We start from the raw sequence: 18,432 nt of genomic DNA on the forward strand, positions 1-18,432 counted from the left end.
CATATACTTCGTGCTGGTCAAATTTTTTACACAAAGCATATATAGTGAAAAATTGTGTGCGCGAAATGAAGCTGTTAGACAACACCATTATCCTATCTGTTAAAACCTGGACCGCACGCAAAGAACACGGATTATGGGAACCATACTTTTATTTGTCAAAATAAAACAACTTGCATATTAAACAAATTAGAACAAAAGGTTAATTTCAACTACCCTGAAAAAGCTTTCAAGCTACAAGTTAAAAAAATGCTAACGCCAGAAAATATACGTTTTCATGGTTAGCACAGAAATGAACATTATGACGATACACCTGCACATAGTTGTGCCATTTTTCATATTGTATCTAAATCTAAATCGTTTTCTGCTTGAACATTAGATCTTACGTTACTGTAGTTAGGCAGTGCAAATTGTATTACATGATATTAACCATACCAATTCTGTATTCACTTTATACATATTGTTGTACTCTATATTTACTTTGTCCAGAGTGGTGGTTTTTCAGTGCCATAGATTTTGTTTCGCATGCTGGATAGGGTACCGTGAAAGTTGCTGATTGATATATTAGTGTATAAATATGAATTCTGTACAAACTGTGTATGAGGGCATTGGGTCCTCTGTCAGGTATTATGCCTTTAGTCCCAACATCCTCTTTATTTTTTCTACAAGGAAACATTCAAACTGAAATGAAAACTGAAAAAATAAAGTCAAATAAAAAAATATCACTTTCACATGTGGTGGCACTGGTGCCTAATGAGCTGATTTCTATATATAAAGGTCTTGGGGCATAATCGGCACTAAAATGGCCTCTCGCTGGCGTGTATGCGCAGGTGATCATTGAAAGTGGACTTCCGCAAGAAGTTCTGAGGGCATAAAGGGCACTGCTATGGCCTCTCGCCTGTGTGAGTGCGCAGATGTCTGTTGAGATTACTCTTACATTGGAAGCTTTGCGGGCACAAAGGGCACTGAAATGGCCTCGCCCCTGTATGAGTGTGCAGGTGTACCTTGAGACTACTCTTATGTGGGAAGCTCCGAGGGCATGAAGGGCACTGAAATGGCCTCTCGCCTGTGTGAGTGCGCAGGTGATCATTCAGTGTGCGCTTTACTGAGAATTTCCGAGGACACAAATGGCATTCAAATGGCCGCTCGCCTGTATGAACCATGGTGTGTGCTTTGAGATTAGATATTATATCAGTCTTATAGTCACAGAAGTCACAGTGGTGGCGGCATCCACGATGTGACTTCTCACTTTCCATCGTTGCAGCTTGAAAGATGGAAGGCCTAGATGCTGCATAAACAAATTAAAACACATTACGAAATGCCAATGAAATAACACAACATAGATACCAATGCTAACAATAACTTTTTTCTTCATTCATGAAGTATTAAGTGTAATATCGGGTCAGACAAACAGAGCACGGCTGGTCGATCATTTCTGGTTTGCCTAATACTATGTGATTACTTGATCAATGAGTCAGTTGGTGAAAATGACACTGTTCTGCCAAGAAAAACCTTTAACAGCAAAAAGATCATAAACTGAGAGACGGAGTTATTAGTGCAAGCTGCTGTTGCAGGGTTTTCAGTTTTCCTTTTTAAGAAATCTGAAGTTCAATGCCAAAACAAGTAGTCCTGTACATAAACCCCTCAGTAAAAAACATAGCTGCTGGCTTCACAAATACACACACTTGGTGTCCCCTTTCTATTCACCCTACAAGAGCAACTGCTTTTTAATTCGAGATGCACCACAGTATATGGCTCCTTAGGTGATGAGAATGCTAGTGTGATGCAGCTTTGAACTCTGACCAGTTACTTTTGGTTGAGTGCGCTATGTTATTACTACTATTTGTGGTTTTATGGCAGGTATTTATTCTCTCCACTATTACTGCATAACTCTGTAAAATTAAATTTCAGTTGGTAGAATGTCCATCATGACATCGCAGCTGTTAGACACATTACTACAACAGGGTTCAAGAGTAGATTGTACACACCTCTGCTTGACATCTCTCCCTAGAATATTTAAAAACACACCAAAGTTTAACGGTCATTACAACTGCATACTGCGGTCTAGGTGTTTATTTCTTTTCAGATACTTTCAGGGCCGTTGCGGAAATTACAGAAAGAAGTGGTAATGCATTCTTGGAAGTGCAGGGAAAACACTAAATAACAAACAATTGCAGAGAAATGCATTGGCGTTTCAGTTAAGTTCTTAAAAAAACATCGCTTTTTGCATTGAAGCACAAAATTAACTGTAATGCCAAGGCAAAGTTCGGGAATTAATATCTTGAAACTGGTGTCATCCTGAGAATTAATTCCAAGTGGATCCGTCTTGCGAACTCCACGGCTACAATTTGTAAATTGCAATATGGGCCATCAGGTAATTAGTTAAAAACTTAATTAGTACATTTTTGGTAATTAGTAGATTATGCGTTTCAATTTATTGTGCAAGTAATGTCCGCCTCTTCGAGTAGACCAGCTCATTAACTAGAATTGGGCTATCTGCCACAGGTAACCTTAAATAAATTTTGAAAGTGTTCGCTGAAACACCCTGTATATATTATTACAGTCAATGTAGCCGCATGAGTGGAAGACGAAGGGGTGTCAGCGGAGAAGACGAGAAAGAGAACGTTTTTGCCCGTCGGAGGCATACCCCGAAGCCTGTTCAATAAACCCCGTTTTTCTCGCGTCGTAACAGTTTTGGTGGAATGTGCCGAGTACTTGAAGCAACGACGGACCCGGAGCCATTTATTTTTCACCGGAGTTGTCGCCTCGCCAGGCTACCACCTTTGCCTGTTAAAATGTTCAACGAAGGAGATGCCCAGAGACCGATGCCTGCCACTCTGGGATCAATGCCTGCTGGTACGTGGCGCTACTACCGAGAACCTCGCGTGTTTGCAGGGAAAGATGTAGATGAGTGGCTCAGGCATTACCAATGAGTAAGCAAGTCCAACGACTGTAACACTACCGACCAACTAACCAACATTGTCTTCGCACTCACCGACACTGCCCCGATGTGATTTGAGAATCACGAGGAATTATTACCGACATGGGAACGTTTTGTACATGAGCTAAAGGAATGCTTCGGTGACGTGGACACAAAAAAGAAATGCACAGAGCACACCCTGGCACAGAGAGCACAGCAACCAGGTGAGACTTGCACTACCTACATCGAGGAGATCTTGAAATTGTGCAAGCAAGCTAACACAAGAATGTCCGAGGAAGACAAGGTCGGGCACCTGCTCAAGGGCATAGTAGAGGATGTGTACAATTTCCTGATCGACAAGGACAGTCTCGCTTCAGTGTCTGATGTCATGAAGCACTGCTGTACGTTCGAGGCACTGAAGATGCGCCGAATAACGCCAAAGTTTGGCCGATTGGCCAATGTTACCACTGTGGCCAGTACCGATATGAGCTCTTCTTTGTCCTGGCAATGACCATAAAACAGATTGTCCGCGAAGAACTGGACAAGCGCAACGAGATGGCATGTCGCCTGCCTGATGTCTCCTTTCCGCAAGCTCCGGCTACTTCTCCACCTTTGAATGCATGGTAACCGTCAGTCAACGTCGCGGATTTATCAGAATACCGACACGCACTGGCATCGAGAAGCCACTACTCTTTGGATAGCCGATTCGAACCTCGCTCTCGTTACCCCGTTCCTCTGGACGCCCCACCTCTGGCAATGCTCCGCATTAAGACCCAATCCTTCGTCCTAGGCATGCTGACGTGTCTGACAGTTCGGAAGACTACCGCAGAAGCCGTCCGCTTCTGTCATGCTACATCTGTGGCTTTCTTGGTCATATATCGTTTTTGTCCTCATCGCCAAATGCCTCAGTATGATCAACTTGCTGCCCGAGCGCCCAACACGCAATGGCCTTCTATGGCGCAATCGCCTTCTAGCAGCAATTTTTGGCAAGGAAACTTCCGGAACTGCTCACCTGCCTCTGACCATAGCGTGACGCCGCCTCCTGTTCCCCGATTGCACCAGTCTCCCTCACCACGGCGTCGTTCAACGTCACCACGGTCGGAAAACTAGAAAGTGCAGCAAATGGAGGTGAGGTCACCAGAGATTCGCTGCTGAAAGATATGCCTCCGCCTGTGTTTATGCTGAAGAACAAAGTGGAAGTCCTTGTTGATGGTGTCTACACTGGCGTTAGTGGACACTGGTGCTGTTGTTTCTGTGAGGAGTCTCACTTTCAAGAGGTTATTAGGACACAAAGTGGTATTTCAATGGAATCAAGTGGCAACATTTTGCGGCGTGAGCTGGGATTCGTTGCAGCCTGTTGGTTTTTGCAAGTACACAAGTGTCACTGGGTGGTAAAGTTTTCACGACTGAATTTACAATTCTGCCCCGCTCCTCACATGATGTTTTATTAGGTATTGATTTCCTACATGCGTGCGGTGCCACCGTTGACTGCCAAACAAGGGAGATGTTTGTGAGTGGCAGCATTTCTTACGAGCTCATGCAGGATGCTCCAAGCGAGGACAGCACATTTCATGCTTATGAGGACACTCTCATGCCTGCTTTGTCAGCTGTGTGTGTGCCGGTGGGCTGCCCTACTACCAATCGTCAGGCCTTTGACGCCACAGTAGAGCCTGAGTATTTACCGTGCATGAAGAATATTTTTCTACCACATTGTCTTTTGTCTGTGGCTCAGCGGCGCCCTAAATTATGGATTGTCAACTTTTCAGCCGAAAACACAGTGGTACCTGCTGGCATGAAGCTTGCTTCCTTCAAAGAGCACAGATCGACGCCAGTCGCCGTGCTCACAGATGCTCTTCATAATGGAGTTGAAGTTTGCTCAGAAGACAAAGATTCTGCCGATGATCAGCAAGTGAATCAGCACGAATGAGCGCCGTACCTTAATGAACGTTCCGACACTTAAACATCTTCGACTTCACCCAGGGGGATAATCCGCCATCCATTCCTGCGTCTCGAACCAAGCACAGAATTAACACGGGGTCAGCGCAGCCTAGTCGACAGAAACCCTATCGAGTATCACCATATCACCTATCGAGTACCACCAAACAAGTTCACGAAATGCTATAGAAAGGAGTAATCCAGGAATCATCCAGTCTGTGGGCTGCTCCAGTTATACTTGTGAAAAAGAAAGATGGTACTTGGAGATTTTGTGTGGACTACCACCGTCTCAATTCCATTACCGAGAAACACATTTACCCTCTTGCAAGGATAGATGATGCATTGGATTGCCTTCATTCGGCATCCTACTTCTGTAGATTTGCGATCGGGGTACTGGCAAATCACAATGCACTCGGCAGACAAAGAAAAGACGGCCTTTATAACCCCAGACGGCCTTTTTGAGTTCAACATCATGCCGTTTGGGTTTTGCAACGCACCCGCGACTTTTGAAAGGATTTATGGACACCATTCTTCGAGGCCTCAAATGAAATATTTGCATGTGTTGAAGAGCTTGCACTTTTGAAGAGCCCAACAGGTGCCTGGAAGTCGTCTTAGACTGCATCGAACACGCCGGCCTAGTACTCAATTCTAAGAAATGTCACTTCGATGAGCGGCAGACATTGCTGCTTGGCCATCTTGTTGACAAGGCCTGACCCACAAAAGACAGCAGCTGTTGAAGAGTTTAAGCTTCCTCTGTCTGTTAAAGAGCTTCATAGCTTCGTAGGCCTCTGCTCGTATTTCCGTCGATTTATACCTGCTTTTGCTGATGTCGCCTAGCCCCTGACCTGTCTTCTGCATAAGGATGCCGTTTTTGAGTGGAATCACGAGTGCGATGCTTCTTTTCGTCAACTGAAATTCTTACTGACGACGGGTCCTATCCTTCGGCATTTCGACCAAACCGCACTGACAGAGACCCACACCGATCGAGCGGCGTGGGGGTCGGTGGAGTCCTTGTTCAGCGATGCGACCGGAAAGAGCACGTCATTGCCTATGCGAGTCGATACGTTAAGTAAGCATGAACACAACTACACCGTTACAGAGGAAGAATGCCTATAGGTCATTTTTGCTGTGCAACGTTTCCACTCATTGTATGGACACCCATTCACAATCGTCACAGATCACCTATCATTGTGCTGGCTCGTCAAACTTCGTGATCCCTCTGGTCGACTCGTGTGCTGAGCTCTATGTCTCCAGGAGTACAACTTCACAGTTTCATACAAGAGTGGTCGCCGACACCCTGACGCTGCCTGCCTTTTGCAAATGCCGCTAAACACGACACTTTGTGATGTGGATAACTTTGACCATTTGATTGCTTCTTTGGCACCTGCATTTCCTGATAAAGAGACCTTTGAGAAGGAGCAGTGAGATTTCAGCTTAGAGCCGCTTTTCAACGCTGCGCATGACTCCACAAAGGGTCGAGGATATTGTGTTCGTGATGGCCTCCTCTACAAAAGGAATTTCGCAACCCCTGGTGCCTGCTTCCTTCTTGTAGTTCTGCAGAAGCTACGCTCCACTATTCTACTGGCCGTGAACGAGGATCCTACCTCCGGACATCTAAGAGCCGCGCGTAAATTCCATCGTGCCCAAGAACGGTTTTACTGGCCCCGAATGAGTCGGTCGACTGAAATGTATGTGGCCAATTGCGCTCAGCGTCAGGCCCACAAACACCTCACTACGACACCAGCCGGCCTTCTACGACCACCGACGCCTCCAAGCTCTCCTTTCGAGCAAGTTGGAATTGACCTCATAGGTCCCTTTCCCCGCTGATCTAAAGGAAACCGTTGGACCATCGTATGTGGCAACCATCTGACCCAATACTGTGAGATGGCTGCTTTGCCATCTGCAACCGCCAGTCAAGCTTCCCGTTTTCTGCTGAATTCGATGATTCTCCGTCACGGCCCTCCTCGAGTCATCATCAGCGACCGTCAGTTTACTGCAGATGTCATAGAAGAGCTTCTACGATGTAGTAGAAGAGCTTTCGCCACTCGACACCGTATCACCCGCAAACAGATGGGCTGACCTAGCGTACCAACCACACACTGGTGAGCGTTGCATCGGACCATAAAAACTGGGATGACATTTTGCCCTTCATTACATGCGCCTTTAACACTGCAAAGCACAAGACTACTGGCTACTTCCCGCCAAAAAAAAGTGCAGTGGGAATGGCATTAAAAGTTTATTGAACATGAACTTTATTAAGCCAAAGATTTGTTAGTGGTGTTTATCACTCTCAAAACCACCCAAAGAACTACAGAAAGAGCGCATTGACGCTGCACTGACGCGTCGCCACGACCGGCGAAACGAACATTGGTAATGCAGCTTCTATTCCAGGCAGAATTATGTCCGCTAGAGTAAAGTGACGCGTAATGTTCACTTTATTAATAACCATGTCCACGGTGAAACGTTTAGCACTAATGAGAGTTCCGATACAAGTTAAGCTCAGCTGCAGTGCATGGCTACCGACGGCGGACAGCGAACCGCGGCTCGGCCATGCTCGCATCGCAGCTGGTGGCACCACAAATATCAGCCTGTTTTCTTCATTGTGTGAAATTATTGCGAGGAGAGGGTAAAGCGGCAACGACGGTAACAAAACATTGCTGCTTGGGAGCATCGGCGGTTCGTTCTGAAGTGCCGTCTGCTACAGATTCGAAATGAACTGGAAAAGGCCTAGTGATGATATCGGTGGCAACTGATTAGCAGCGGCGACGCCAAAGCGTAGCCGCGACCACTCCTCTGTTGCCGAGTGGTCACGTTGCTGTGCCGCAGGGAAACCCTCTGTGCTGTGTGAGAGGCAGATCTCACCGTCAGCCGGCGGTCCCTGAGCTACAGACCGCCAGCCGCAGTTCGCCCGATGCGCACGTGTGCCCACTGGGGTGCCTTAAGTCCCTAGAAAAAATTATCTAGGGACTTTAGGGACGTCGGGTGCGACCATGATTTGATGAAATGGCTGATCGGGGCACCGCGATGCGCACCAGTGCGATTTGCCGAATTTGCCATTATTTTCGTGGACTGGATGTGGCAGGCCAGTGTTGGTGTGGAGCGGGGGGGGGGGGGGGGCGCTTTCCCGGAACAGCACGATTGCAGTTAGCAGTGAGGTTGGGAGCGAGGGGGGGGGGGGGTGGCTCCTGCACGGGTGGGGGCGCTTGCTCGGACTTTTACGGTAGTTGTTTTTTGAGCTATTTACTGTATCATCATCAGCCTATACCCACTGCATTTCTGAAACTGGGTTCTATCGTACATGGTACACATGTGTGCCCCAAATCTAGCACACACAACACAATGGTAAGATGCCGCTGCTGCAGCAATGTTCTGTACATTTTCGTAGTTGTTTCACTGCGATGAATTTTGCTTTGCTAAGCGCGCAGGATGTCATAACCTTCACTGATAAATACCTATAATAAAAGTGAAAAGGGAAATTGATAAAACTAACTAAGCAATAATGCAAACTGGCATAAAAATGATGCCAACTTCACAGAGAAGCTAAGCCCAAAATGTTTCCTTGCAATGCAAGAGCTGGCTCAGCTCAGTGCAAGCAACGCACTCAGCCAATTCTGGAGAATACAACTAATAATCTGTCATAGTATACTATTGTCCTCTTACCCCCCCCCCCCCCAAGAAAAAAAATACAATGGCCACTGCGTGGCTTCATGTAAACTACGTGCAGGATGTTTGTCTGATACTCCATCGTATATCTCATTGGGTAAAGGCTCATTAAAGGGAGTTGCAGGCCCAAAAATCGCATTTTTGTTACAACGTTGATGTTTCTACATTTTGATTCGACAATTATACACCAAAATACATTTCTCGCGTGTAAAAATGTCAAAGCATTTCTCCAGCCAGAAGAGTGCGAACAATGATTCTAATCGAGGCATGGTAGGTGCAGGAGCTTCATATTTTCATTCGCGCTCTGCAGATGGGGCTCACAATTGCAACCATTTCCCACATTGCGAGCCTTCTTGGCGCAATAAAAAAGCATGAGCCCTGGCTGAGTTAACACCAGCTCATTCTTCGCTTTTCACTAGTGCTCAGGCCAAGGCTGTGCTTCCTACAAATGAGAAGCTGATGAATGAAAATTTGCTGCTTCGCTGAATTCACGGCGAACTCCAAAACGCGGCTGAGAATCTCAGCAGCAAGATTTGGGTTGCTGTGCCACAAAACGATTTGCTTCATGCTGTGGCGATAGCCACTTCTACAGACATAGTGCCGTGCAACAAGGGCCAAAGGCTTTGAGGAGCGCGATACCTCTGTAACATGCATGCTCACATTCATGGTACAGGTGCGCCGAATGTTTCGTATGGTTTTGGCATTTTCTTAACAAGTTCAGGTCATTTTGCAGTCCTTTCTGATGCTGTTTCTTGCTTTGTCAGTGATCGTAGCAATACTGCTTGTACTATCAATGGGATAAGCCAGCCAAGAACGGTGGATGAAAGAGTGGCATATATGCAAGTGAAAGGTACGCCTACAAAATCGCGGCACTGGTGTGGTAATCCCGGTCAAGTTATTTTAGGGGGGGATACGTGCACTGGTAGCCGTAGACGCCCGACAGATTGCTGTTGCCCCGTAGACACCCGACATCTCGGGTGCCGAGTCCCAGACCATCTCCCAAAAGTTATCTACCGAAAATACCGTTCCTGGCATATTGAGCTTTTGCAAGAAATTTAGCGGCTGCTTGCGCCTACTTCGAAAGGCTCCATGTGGTCTATGCACCACCAGGGGCTTATATTTTTGTGAATTCACTTATCTTGAAACTCTGCTGATTTCAAAATTTTTTCCAGTTTATACAGATAAGCAGGGTTTTACTGCATCAACAAGAATTAACAATGCAGATTCACCAAACACAGTCATTTATTTAGTGCACTAAAACAGATTCAGCTAACTGAATTTTATTCGAGGCTATAAACAATCAATTACTATAAAGAAACCATCATGTGCGAAAAAATAATGAAAAGACTTGAAAAGAATATTAGCAAAACAAGGTTAAAAAGAACACTCATGTAAAGACCTAGACACAATGAGAACATGAGCCTCACGGAAAAAGAGCACATCTTATGGTGTGCCAAAGAATACCACCAAAGATAAATGTCACACAGACGAAGAAAAATTATGAAGCTACAGCCATGAACAGAAGCACAACATATTCTAAAAATAGAATATGATAATACTGCGAGTGCATTCACTATTTCCCAGTAACATAGATCTGGGTAAACAAAGTGAGGAGCACATGTGTTGACAATGAACTTCAATGGCCACCATCAAAGTACAATATGACATGCAGAGCCGTTGCTGACAGATTCAAAGTCACTGCGTAATAAGTGACCGAGAACGAGAAATCTTGTTGGTTTCACGTTGCACTGAAATTGCTCAAAGCATCAGAAGGAGTACATGAACAACAGCCCTCCGTGTTCCCAGTTTTGTGGCACAGAGGATTTGGCAACGCTCTTCCTCCTACTGTGTACGTTTGATTGATGGCACAACAGCATGTCATGCAATATTGTGCAATGACAAGTACTCTGGATATTACCTACAAGTCTTTCAGTATTGTGTGTTTAGTGTGTGAAAATTTCGCTGAGATAAGCCATTAACCATAGGAAGCTGAAACTATAGCTGTGTTAGATTATCATGTTGGAATAAAATGGAACTTCGTTAAATATTAAGGGCGTTCGAATAGTAAAATTTCTTTATAGAATATCAATACAGTCGACTTCCGTTATTTTGACCTTAATGGGACCAACGACTGGGAGGAACAATCGAATGAGCTGTTCGAAAAAAGCTCTAAAAACAGAACTAAAACTCAAATGGTCACTTTCACTTGTGGTGGCACAGGTGGCTATTTAGCTGGCTTCTATGCAAAAAGGTCTCTGGACATAGGTGGCACTGAAATGGCCTATCGCCGGTGTGGATGAACATGTGATCATTAAATGCGGTCTTATATGAGAAGCTCTGAGGGCATGAAGGACACTTAAATGGCCTCTCCCCTGTGTGAGTGCGCAAGTGTCTATTGAAATTACTCTTATCTGGGAAGCTTCGAGGGCATGAAGGGCACTGAAATGGCCTCTCCCCTGTGTGAGTGCGCAGGTGTACATTCAGTGTGCACTTTAGAGAGAATTTCTGAGGGCACAAATGGCATTCAAATGGCCGCTCGCCCGTATGAACCGTGGTGTGTGCTTTGAGATTAGTCATTATATCAGTCTTATAATCACAGAAGTTACAGTGGTAGCGGCGTCTCTGATATGACTTCTGACTTTTTGTGGTTGCAGCTTGACGGCTGGAAGGCTTCGATGCTGCAAAAACAAATTAAAACAGGTTACAAAATTATGAAGTGGCATTGAGATAACACAATATAGATACCAATGCAAACAATCGCTTTTTTCTTCATTCAAAAAGTATTCAGGGTAATTTTGGGCCAAACCAAACAAAACACGGCTGGTCAATCATTTTTGGTTTGCCTAATATATTTATATGTGATTACTCAATGACCCAGTTGGTGAAATTCACACATATTGTTGCAAAGAAAAAATTGATAGCTAAAAACCTTGCACTCGGACGAACAACGCTTGAAACAGCGAAGCTTGGCGATCGTTGCCCAGCATTTTCCGGAAGTGCGCGCAAACTTTTCATCTTATTACTCATGATGATGATAATTTATTTTTGCACGTCTCAGACTTATGGCCGTCACTACGCGTTGCAACACCGACACTGTGCCGACACCGTGTTCCAAGAGACCCCCTCCGTGAATGCATCTCTAGTTCTCAAAGTGCACAAAACCTCTTCACCTCACAGAGCACGAGTGTACAAGCACGCCAGCTGTGGATGAAGACGACGATGCTTGAACACAATCATACGGTTTGCATAAATGCACGCTCTGCAAGCGTGGCTCTATAGCCTAGTGGTTACGACGCTCGCTTTGAGACCAGGGGTACGCGGGTTTGAATCATGAAAATTTATTTTATTTTCTTGGTAGTGCCTTGCTACTCACCACAAATTATGGCTGGCTTAAACAGCTTCGCTGCTAAAAGATCATAAAGTGAGAGGACAAGTAGTGCAGTATTAATGCAAGCTGCTGATGCAGGGTTTTGAGAAACCTGAAGTTCAATGCCAAAACAAATAGTCCGGTAGATAAGCCCCTCAGTAAAAAACATGGCTGCTAACTTCACAAGAACATACACTTGGTGTCCCCTTTCTATTGGCCATACAAGAGCAACAACTGCTTTTTAATAGAAGATGCAACACCCTATGTGGTTCCTCTGCTGATGAGAGAATGCTAGCACGATACATCTTTGAACTGAGCCCGGTTACTTTTGGTCGAGTGTGCTACATTATTACAACTATTGTGTTGGTTTATTGTCAGGTATTTATTCTCTCCATCATTACTACCACAACAATCTGTAAAATAAAATTTTTCTTGGCAGAATATGCACCATAACGTGGCAGCTGTTCAACACATTACTACAACAAAGTTCTACAGTAAATTGTACACACCTCTGCTTGACATCGAAAACATTTCAAAAACATGCCAACGCTCATTAAAACTGCATACTATGGTCTAGATATTGTTCCAGCAATGCTCTCGTTCACACTATTTGGGCTACATTATTGTGTTATACTTTGTTTTGTTAAGCATGAAAGATGTGAGTAACCTTAACACATTCATAGATAAAAAGTGCGCAATGAAGAAAACAATGACGCTAACTTCACAAGGAGGCTGACCCAGATATACTGTTTTGCTGCACAGGAACTAGTTTAACTCAAGACAAGCAGTGCAAAAACGAGCACACCAATCAAAACCTTGCAGTACTTTTGTTGCTGATGAGCAGCAAAGAGCCAAGCACATGCATGAGTGTACAAAAATGGAAACCACACAGATTATGCAAGACGGCTATAATGAAAACCACAAAGTATGAAAAACCCTGTCTCACTTACTGCTGTGCAAGAACATGGCTGTTTTGCACCAACAAATGCAATAAAATGTGAAATTGCAACACCAAAACAGGAAAGAGAATCTACGGAAAAAAAGGTACCAGTTAGCATAAAAGCGCTTTGCAGCCATATCCCCAACACTGTCGTCTCAACAATAAATATATTTTATGTAGGCACATTTTTCGTATATATACATATATATATCTAAACATTTCATACAGAAAGCAATATCAGAACATGCCATATCCTGTACAACAGAACGTAGATTAAACACTTTCTTGAGTCTGCGCTTAATGCTTCACCGCTGAAAATGCAGAAACGGGGACGATTATTCGAAAAATGCCAAGGAAGGAAACTGTAAAACAGATTAAAAAAACATAATTAAAAATACCTAGCAGGATCACAGCCAAATTTTCAGTGATTTCGTTTCTTTCAAGCAGTTTTATAGTATTCATTGTTTGTGACAAATGAACTTCCAAGTGTGATCGCTCAACGTCTCTTTAGGTACCAAACTACAATAACATGCTAATGATACCGAAAGACTACAAACTACAAGTGCAAGGATGAAAATATCAACAAGAATTAAGAATACACAAACATTTGACTAAACACTGTTATTTTTGCACTCAACAGACTTAGTGAACTGAGCTCTTCGTCAACACTAAGTAATCAATTACTACTATACAGGAATGCCTACATCAAATATAATGAAAAGGCTGAAACAGAATAATAAAAAAGAACTACAAGAAAGATTTAAATGTACCAGAACCTAGAAGGAAGAAATACATGAGCCTAGCAGAACAAAATTAAATCATCCAGGAATCAAAAGTAACATCGCACATTATCAAGACTGTAGACGGTGGGGGTCACAACATGACGCACTTCGTCCACCAGTGACATGCACCTAGAGAAAGAAAGAGGGCAACAAAGTGTTATCAACAATGAACATAATCTCAAGCTTAGTTGCCAGCCCCACAAGCATTGCTACACACAATGCAGTTTTGAACTGCATTTTAATTTTGAGCGAGAAACGTCATTGCAACTAGTTGACGATTTAATGGTGGTTAGTTTTCTCGGTTATTTACTGTAGTATTAGTGTATGCAGCATATGCACCCTGACATTACACCAGCAAGCGTTTTGTTGAAACTGGTGTCTACCATACATGGTGCACATCTCTGCTTCAAATCTAAACAGACAACCAAGCTTAACGGGGAGATGCTGCTGCAGCATTGTTCGTGCACATTTTCATAATTTGAGCTGTTTCAGTACGACACATTTTGTTTTGCTAAGCATAAAAAATATCAATGACCTTAAAAAATGCATTCATAAAGGACATAAACTGAAGATCATGTTAACTTCGCAAATGCTTCAGCTAAATCGGAAATGTTGTCTTGCAGTGCAAGAGCTGGCTCATCTCAGCGCAAGCATCACGCCTAGTTAGTTCTGGAGAATGCCACTAATTCGTTCCATCGACGTCACTCCTTCTTAATCACTACGTCGTCATCATACGGTCATTGTAATGCCATAACGGTCATCACTGATACTAGCGAGTTTCATAGCAAAGAGGGCTGATGCAGGAGACATTGTATGTCACATATCGCTAAAGCAATAAAAATTTTAGAATGACCACAATTGATTCTAAATAACGCCGTCTTCAGCAATATGAGGTGTCGCTACGTTAATACTTCAATCCTAATTGCATTAATGCCAACAGTCATCGTGAGATGGGATTTGTCGAAATTTTTTACATGGCTTATTTACAGGCATATCAAAATGCGTGTGAACATACGATCAACTGAAGAGCTTACAATTGAAGAACGACTACTTTCAGTTGTTTGTGCACCATGACAGTAATGATTAAAGGGACAGCGTGTTCCCAGATGAACATAATGTCAAGTTACAGTTCAAGGAGAGAACTGCGATACTACAGCATTGCACACTGCTGATGATGATAAATGAGGTTTTATGGCACAAGGGCCAATGATGGTCAAAGAGTGCTAAAAATTACATCATGTAGTCTATGATGCGATCAGTGACAAAAGTGCGATACCTCTGTAACATGCATGCTCACATTCATGGTACAGGTGCGCCAAATGTTTCGTATGGTTTTGGCATTTTCTTCAGAAGTTCAGGTCCATCATTTTGCAGTCCTTTCTGATGCTGTTTCTTATCTCGCTTCGTCAGTGGTCGTAGCAACACTGCTTGCATTATCAATGGGATAAGCCAGCCAAGAACGTGGATGAAAGAGTGGCATATATGCAAGTGAAAGGTACGCCTGCAAAATCGCGGCACTGGGGTGATAATCCCAATCGATTTATTTTGGGTGGATACGCGCACTGTTGGCCGTAGACACCCGACAGATCGCTGTTGCCCCGTAGACACCCGACATTTCTGATGCCGAGTCCCAGTCCATATGCCCAAAAGTTATCTACCGAAAATACCGGTCCCGGCATATTGAGCTTTTGCAAGAAATTTAGCGGCTGCTTACGCCTACTTCGAAAAGATCCATGTGGTCTGTGCACCGCCAGGGGTTTATATTTTTGTGAATTCGCTTATCTCGAAACTCCGCTGATTTCGAAATTTTTCCCAGTTTATACAGATAGCAAGGTTTCACTGCATCAACAAGAATACACAATGCAGATTCACCAAACACGGTCATTTATTTAGTGGACTAAAACACATTCAGCTAACTGAATTTTATATGAGGCTATAAACAATCAATTACTATAAAGAAACCGTTATGTGCGAAAAAATAATGAAAAGGCTCGAAAAGAACATTAGCAAAACAAGGTTACAAACACCCACGCAAGGACCTTGAAGCCATGAGAACATGAGCCTCATAGAAAAAGAGCACATCTTATTGCGTGCCAAAGAACACTACCAAGGATAACAGTCACGCAGATGAAGGAAAATTATGAAAGGTACAGCCATGAACAGAAGCACAACATATTCTAAAAATAGAATATGATAATACTGCGAGTGCATTCACTATTTCCCAGTAACATAGATCTGGGTAAACAAAGTGAGGAGCACATGTGTTGACAATGAACTTCAATGGCCACCATCAAAGTACAATATGACATGCAGAGCCGTTGCTGACAGATTCAAAGTCACTGCGTAATAAGTGACCGAGAACGAGAAATCTTGTTGGTTTCACGTTGCACTGAAATTGCTCAAAGCATCAGAAGGAGTACATGAACAACAGCCCTCCGTGTTCCCAGTTTTGTGGCACAGAGGATTTGGCAACGCTCTTCCTCCTACTGTGTACGTTTGATTGATGGCACAACAGCATGTCATGCAATATTGTGCAATGACAAGTACTCTGGATATTACCTACAAGTCTTTCAGTATTGTGTGTTTAGTGTGTGAAAATTTCGCTGAGATAAGCCATTAACCATAGGAAGCTGAAACTATAGCTGTGTTAGATTATCATGTTGGAATAAAATGGAACTTCGTTAAATATTAAGGGTGTTCGAATAGTAAAATTTCTTTATAGAATATCAATACAGTCGACTTCCGTTATTTTGACCTTAATGGGACCAACGACTGGGAGGAACAATCGAATGAGCTGTTCGAAAAAAGCTCTAAAAACAGAACTAAAACTCAAATGGTCACTTTCACTTGGGGTGGCACAGGTGGCTATTTAGCTGGCTTCTATGCAAAAAGGTCTCTGGACATAGGTGGCACTGAAATGGCCTATCGCCGGTGTGGATGAACATGTGATCATTAAATGCGGTCTTATATGAGAAGCTCTGAGGGCATGAAGGACACTTAAATGGCCTCTCCCCTGTGTGAGTGCGCAAGTGTCTATTGAAATTACTCTTATCTGGGAAGCTTCGAGGGCATGAAGGGCACTGAAATGGCCTCTCCCCTGTGTGAGTGCGCAGGTGTACATTCAGTGTGCACTTTAGAGAGAATTTCTGAGGGCACAAATGGCATTCAAATGGCCGCTCGCCCGTATGAACCGTGGTGTGTGCTTTGAGATTAGTCATTATATCAGTCTTATAATCACAGAAGTTACAGTGGTAGCGGCGTCTCTGATATGACTTCTGACTTTTTGTGGTTGCAGCTTGACGGCTGGAAGGCTTCGATGCTGCAAAAACAAATTAAAACAGGTTACAAAATTATGAAGTGGCATTGAGATAACACAATATAGATACCAATGCAAACAATCGCTTTTTTCTTCATTCAAAAAGTATTCAGGGTAATTTTGGGCCAAACCAAACAAAACACGGCTGGTCAATCATTTTTGGTTTGCCTAATATATTTATATGTGATTACTCAATGACCCAGTTGGTGAAATTCACACATATTGTTGCAAAGAAAAAATTGATAGCTAAAAACCTTGCACTCGGACGAACAACGCTTGAAACAGCGAAGCTTGGCGATCGTTGCCCAGCATTTTCCGGAAGTGCGCGCAAACTTTTCATCTTATTACTCCTGATGATGATAATTTATTTTTGCACGTCTCAGACTTATGGCCGTCACTACGCGTTGCAACACCGACACTGTGCCGACACCGTGTTCCAAGAGACCCCCTCCGTGAATGCATCTCTAGTTCTCAAAGTGCACAAAACCTCTTCACCTCACAGAGCACGAGTGTACAAGCACGCCAGCTGTGGATGAAGACGACGATGCTTGAACACAATCATACGGTTTGCATAAATGCACGCTCTGCAAGCGTGGCTCTATAGCCTAGTGGTTACGACGCTCGCTTTGAGACCAGGGGTACGCGGGTTTGAATCATGAAAATTTATTTTATTTTCTTGGTAGTGCCTTGCTACTCACCACAAATTATGGCTGGCTTAAACAGCTTCGCTGCTAAAAGATCATAAAGTGAGAGGACAAGTAGTGCAGTATTAATGCAAGCTGCTGATGCAGGGTTTTGAGAAACCTGAAGTTCAATGCCAAAACAAATAGTCCGGTAGATAAGCCCCTCAGTAAAAAACATGGCTGCTAACTTCACAAGAACATACACTTGGTGTCCCCTTTCTATTGGCCATACCAGAGCAACAACTGCTTTTTAATAGAAGATGCAACACCCTATGTGGTTCCTCTGCTGATGAGAGAATGCTAGCACGATACATCTTTGAACTGAGCCCGGTTACTTTTGGTCGAGTGTGCTACATTATTACAACTATTGTGTTGGTTTATTGTCAGGTATTTATTCTCTCCATCATTACTACCACAACAATCTGTAAAATAAAATTTTTCTTGGCAGAATATGCACCATAACGTGGCAGCTGTTCAACACATTACTACAACAAAGTTCTACAGTAAATTGTACACACCTCTGCTTGACATCGAAAACATTTCAAAAACATGCCAACGCTCATTAAAACTGCATACTATGGTCTTGATATTGTTCCAGCAATGCTCTCGTTCACACTATTTGGGCTACATTATTGTGTTATACTTTGTTTTGTTAAGCATGAAAGATGTGAGTAACCTTAACACATTCATAGATAAAAAGTGCGCAATGAAGAAAACAATGACGCTAACTTCACAAGGAGGCTGACCCAGATATACTGTTTTGCTGCACAGGAACTAGTTTAACTCAAGACAAGCAGTGCAAAAACGAGCACACCAATCAAAACCTTGC

The 18,432-nt window shown here is 43.5% G+C and overlaps 1 long non-coding RNA gene across 1 annotated transcript; it reads left to right on the plus strand.

Annotated features, from left to right (window-relative positions):
- Window positions 1-731: 731 nt before the first annotated feature.
- LOC125939981 (uncharacterized) lies at window positions 732-11,062 on the plus strand. Its single transcript, XR_007463221.1, has 3 exons — window positions 732-827; window positions 996-1,079; window positions 10,988-11,062. It is a non-coding gene; the product is annotated as an uncharacterized LOC125939981 (long non-coding RNA).
- The last annotated feature ends 7,370 nt before the right edge of the window (window positions 11,063-18,432 follow it).

This window comes from Dermacentor silvarum, chromosome 9 (assembly GCF_013339745.2).
Source record: "Dermacentor silvarum isolate Dsil-2018 chromosome 9, BIME_Dsil_1.4, whole genome shotgun sequence".
Classification (NCBI taxonomy): domain Eukaryota; kingdom Metazoa; phylum Arthropoda; class Arachnida; order Ixodida; family Ixodidae; genus Dermacentor; species Dermacentor silvarum.